Source organism: Adiantum capillus-veneris, chromosome 24, assembly GCF_014529385.1.
Source record: "Adiantum capillus-veneris isolate H3 chromosome 24, ASM1452938v2, whole genome shotgun sequence".
Lineage (NCBI taxonomy): Eukaryota > Viridiplantae > Streptophyta > Polypodiopsida > Polypodiales > Pteridaceae > Adiantum > Adiantum capillus-veneris.
The window spans coordinates 18264783-18269955 of record NC_140954.1 but is presented as its reverse complement, the minus strand read 5'-3'; the positions used below and the strand labels follow the sequence as shown (position 1 = coordinate 18269955).

Below are 5173 nucleotides of genomic sequence, written 5' to 3'. Positions count from 1 at the left end.
GCTTGCATTACATGGATTGTCGACCATGACTCCCGTATATTGTGTCTTCGCTCTCCCCATCCCGTTGAAGCTCGTAGTCGTCCGATGCTAGGCCCCACTATTTCCTTGCTTTGTTGTCCCGCCGCCTCCATCCAGTCATCAGCCACTTGCCCATGGCCATCTCCCATCTGGTCTGCGCAACTACTTGAAGCTATCGAGTTTTCGTGTGGCCATGTCCTTTTTGGTCTACACAATTACTTGAAGCCAGCGAAGGGGGCACTCTGTATGGCCGAGGACATTGCCAGAAAGGTGCTAGATTGGGGCGATACCTACCTCCTCCTACCTCTTGAGATGCTACTCCCAGAGAGAGAGAGAGAGAGAGAGAGAGAGAGAGAGAGAGAGAGAGAGAGAGAAGGCTGCATCCCCATCAGAAGGCTCTTGGAGAGAGAGAGAGAGCATTCTGGGATATGGGCGATGCAACCGGCACAAAACAGCAAAAGCAAGTGATGGGAGATCAGAAGTTGTGGCAAAGCAGCACAGGAAGGTCGAGTAACAACAGGTAAGGGTGTGAGAACGAATTAACATGTGGGTTCCCGCATGTCAAGGAAGGTGGTGAGATCTCAGTATATCTGCCCTCCGGCAAGTCAAGGGTACTCGTGCTGACACTCAAAACCTCTCGCCGTGAGTGGAGGTGCAACTCAAAATCTCCCGCGGTGCCTGGGGGGGGGGGGGGAGAGAGAGAGAGAGAGAGAGAGAGAGAGAGAGAGAGAGAGAGAGAAGGGGCTGACGTGGCAGCTGGAGGTGGAGGGATAATGGATTCCGCACGTGTTTGCAACCACATGGAGAACCTTTTTAAGCTTGCATTGCCGTGTAGATAACTGAAAGAGGAAGTTGCAATCAATGACCTGCGCAGAGTGAGGGAAGTTGCCTGCTGAGCGAGCGAGCGAAGTTCTCTAGTCTTCCGGCCCAGCGATGGCCGAGCTGGCCAGCCATGGCGAATTAACGAAATTCTTAGCAAACGCGGCCCAGATGAGTCCATGCTTCGTGCGGAGGTCCTTGGTCATCTTGACCAGGTTGTCAAAGAATGGGTGAAGCACGTGACCAGAAGCAGAGGCTTCAGCCCCCTGTTTGTTGCGCAGGCAAATGCCAAGATCTTCAGTTTTGGTTCGTATCGGCTCGGTGTGCTACTCGAGAGGAAGATTTCTTCATCCTGCTTCATGACATGCTCCCAGAAGCTTCATCCCGTCCCAGAAGCCCATGTTCCTCTTCTCAAATTCAAGTTCCAAGGCATTTCAGTAGATCTGTTGTATGCAAGGATTGCGCTTTGGGTCATTCCAGAGGACCTGGACCTGGTCATTCCGACCTGGATCTATGCAATGTTGATGAGCAAAGCGTGCGAAGTCTGAATGGATGTCGGGTTACTGACCGCATACTGCGCCTTGTTCCGAACATTCTGGCATTTCGCACCACTCTCCGGTGTCTCAGACAGTTGACACTGAGGATCGAGCGATACAAAGCTTCTCTTGCAGTGCCATCCCTATCCCTGCGAATAACTATTATTTGAGGCTTACAATAACTACCTGCAGATTGATACAATGGCCATAGACGAGGATGACCTGCGTACATGGAAGGGTTGGGTGGAATCGCGTCTCAGACAGTTGACACTGAGGATCGAGCGCGATACAAAGCTTCTCTTGCAGTGCCATCCCTATCCCTGCGAATTTGTAGATAAGTCCAAACAAGTACAACGTCACACAGCCTTTTTCATGGGATTGCAGCGTGGCCGTGCAGGTGTTCCCGTTCAAGTCGAAGGCCAGCAGCAGTTCAAAATACAGGGGGCTGTTGCAGAGTTTAGGCATGCAGTCAATAGTTATTGCCACAGAAAGCCTGGCATGGAAGTTCATGTTTCCCACATACGAAGGAAGCAGATCCCGCCATTTGTTTTCCCTGGTGGTGTGCGCCCGTCAAGGCCGCAAAAGCCTTTAGTCTCCCAGAACTGGAATCATTGAGCAACTCTCCACCATCGTCGCATGCGCAGGAAGGCCAAGCTGGGGGTGAACGTGATGAGTCGAGAAACTCTTTACCAAAGCGACAGAAGGCCCGTCTGATTGACTGCACTGGGCTCAGGCCAACTCATTCATCAAGCATCTTTCCTTCAAGGAGGCAAGAAGATGCATGCACAGATTATGTGAACGATTTGCTGTGTCATGACATTAAGTGGTCAGCAGGCAAAGCTTCAGACAAGCTGTCAGATCCATCAAAGAAACGGAAATGGGATGCCGATGCCGACAGAACAATGTCGGGCCGAGGCGATTCTTTTGTGCCGAGAACTGGAACAGAAAACGAGCAGTATTTCACTGCTCTGAGAAGTGGGCTAATGTTTGTGTGATGAGTGGTTCTAACAGCAAACGAGTTTGTGTGAGCATACCAATTCTGCCTCCATCAAACTGAGAGTGGCTCAGTCGATGAGTTAGAGTGAGGTAAAGGAATAGGTCTTGAGTTGCCTGTATTTGCAAGCAGACGGACCTGGGATGGAATCTTTTTGTTTACACATTCTCTGTAAACATTTTTTTGATTAACTAATGCAATAATCAAAATTTTCACAATTTTAGTCTCCTTGAGGATGTAACTAACATTTGTGTTACTCTCTTTTGAACTCATTTGTCCACCAAGTGACATGCCACTCTCTTTTGAACTTCACGTCGCAACTAGTCTTGCTTGGTTGGCCTTGTGTGGTGTAGTTACTGTGTGAAGTATACTGCCTATTTACTGGCTCATTCCTAACAAAATTCGAGATTCATCGCAGCCCTCCGTTTAGTGTCGTTTCTCTTGCAGAATCTACACTCCCTATTTACTGGCTCATTTCTAATAAAATTCGAGATTCATCGCAGCCCTCCGTTTAGTATCGTTTCTCTTGTAGAATCCAATGTTGCAGCCATTGGATGGGTGCCACATCAGCATGCATAATAAATTTCAAGTCTTGCAAATGATTGTCTCACACGGCAGATCAGTGGGAATATGAACCAGCGTTCTCCATGTCAGCCCATCAGAATTTGAAACATGCAGCCAATCATTGCCTACATAATCTGCTGTTTGCGCAACTGTGTTGCCTCCCTCCCTTGTGCAACCTATGCTTTGCCATCCACATCTAAACTCTTTAATGGCCCCCACCCCCTTGGATTTGACGGCCGGGAATGGTTGCCTTCTGACCATTCTCATAATCAAGGTGGCCAGTAGGCTCCCGGCCTCCACCGATCGCCCATGATTAACGAGAACGGTCAGTAGGCGACCATTCCCTACACCTTCACTGAGTGGTACACCATAGTGAGACCGTGGATTGGCTTGAAGAGAGAGAGAGAGAGAGAGAGAGAGAGAGAGAGAGAGAGAGAGTCGCTTTTAGTTGCAACATTCTACCTTCTATCACACAACTTGGCCTTCCCCTAAGGTTCAGAGCCTTACTACCTATCACCAACCTTCTCGAGTATACTAAATCGATATTGCAATTGAAATAAAAAAAGTAGTAATTACTCATATTAGTTTATTTTTAAAAAGATAGTATGGGTAGATTGCATGATAACTTTTTCTAAGGTAAAAAGATAAATCAAAACAAACATAGAAGCTTCATTTGAACAAGTTTATATGGAAAAAGTCTTGCCTTTGAGGAGTTACAAAAGAAAAAGAAAACACTAGTTAAACTTTTCATACCAAGGAAACAAAAGTAAAATAAAAAACTAGAAAGTGCATCATTTATGTGAGTGCCATACAGAAATATGGTGGAGAATCGACACAATGTCTTTCTAAATCTATAAGAAACGGAAGTCTTGCCCTTCTTGTAGTCCATTTCCTACTACATAGGCATGGTATTCAAGAACAAGATAAATAACATGAATTTCTCTTTATTAATTTGGTAATCAAGTCCTTGACATGGCCACATGAAATTTTCTCTTGTAATTTCGTATGTTAGTCCTTGCCACCGCTATATTTTGCAATCAACATTTTTTGAGAGGTTACATTTTAGATAGAAAGTTCGTTAAGAACTTTATGTGTTTTTCTAAAGGCACGCAAGTTGGCATACATATTCGAACAAAGTATTGCCAAGCACAACATGTTTCTCCAATAGCCATTGACTAGCAATGTCATGGTGAATTCTCTCAACCATGTGAAGGTCTTGCATAAGTAGCACACATGATAGCCTCAAGCCAAAACAAATGTGGCAAAGCTTAACTCTTGACATACACCACGCCATCTTTGTAAGCAGCCTATTTTTCCTTTCAACAACACCATTTTGTTGAGGTGTATACGTCATTGTACATTCGTGTTTTATCCCATAACTAGCCCTAAATGCATTAAACTCATGAGACATATCCTTAATATGAACAAAGGGTGATCATAGTACATTTAGAGACCTTTTCAGCCATAGCGAGAAATTGCTTGAAGCACATGGCCAAACCTTGAGCATTCGTCTCATAGGTTTCATAAACACTAAAGCCTCCACCTTCTCAAGATCGGCCTCTATACCATTTTGTAAGACCACATGACCTAACAAATGAGCTCCAAGTTGACCAACTTACACTTCTTTGGATTTAATTGACCACTTTCCTTGTGCAATCTTTGGAAACATAGTTTCAGCTTTGATAGATGCTCAACCCTAGAACTGTAGCGTTATTTATATATCATCCGTAAACATCCTGATAAAATTACTTAGATTAGGTCCAAACACCTTGTTAATCCAATCTTGGAAAGTCATCTAAGAATCAACCAAACTATAGGGAATCCTGTGATAGGCAAAACATCTCCATGGAGAAATAAATGTAGTATTCACATTAGGAAGGAAATGGGGTATAATAGGGCCTCTCTATTCGACATGGGATTAAAAAAGGGATTGAGGAATGAGCAAATGGGGGAGTGCCATGTGGACTAAAATGGTGGGTGTGATAGGTCCTTTAAGTGAGTGGTCAAACTTATAGGCGTAGAGGTGGAGTCGTCTTTTATTTATTAATAAAATGATAAAATAAGAAAATCACTACAAGAGGTTGTGTGCTCTTGTGACGCTGTTAGCGACAGAAATACACTGGGTTTTTAGAACCCCCGGCGTCGCTAAAACCGTCGCTACGAGAGCGTCGCTATATGCGTCTCTATACGCGTCGCTATACGCGTAGCTATATAGCGACGCATATAGCGACGTTTGAACAGA

The 5173-nt window shown here is 45.1% G+C and overlaps 1 pseudogene; it reads left to right on the top strand.

Moving 5' to 3' along the window:
* The first annotated feature begins 446 nt into the window (after nucleotides 1–446).
* LOC147426026 (nuclear poly(A) polymerase 4-like) lies at nucleotides 447–2458 on the top strand (annotated as a pseudogene).
* Nucleotides 2459–5173: the final 2715 nt, after the last annotated feature.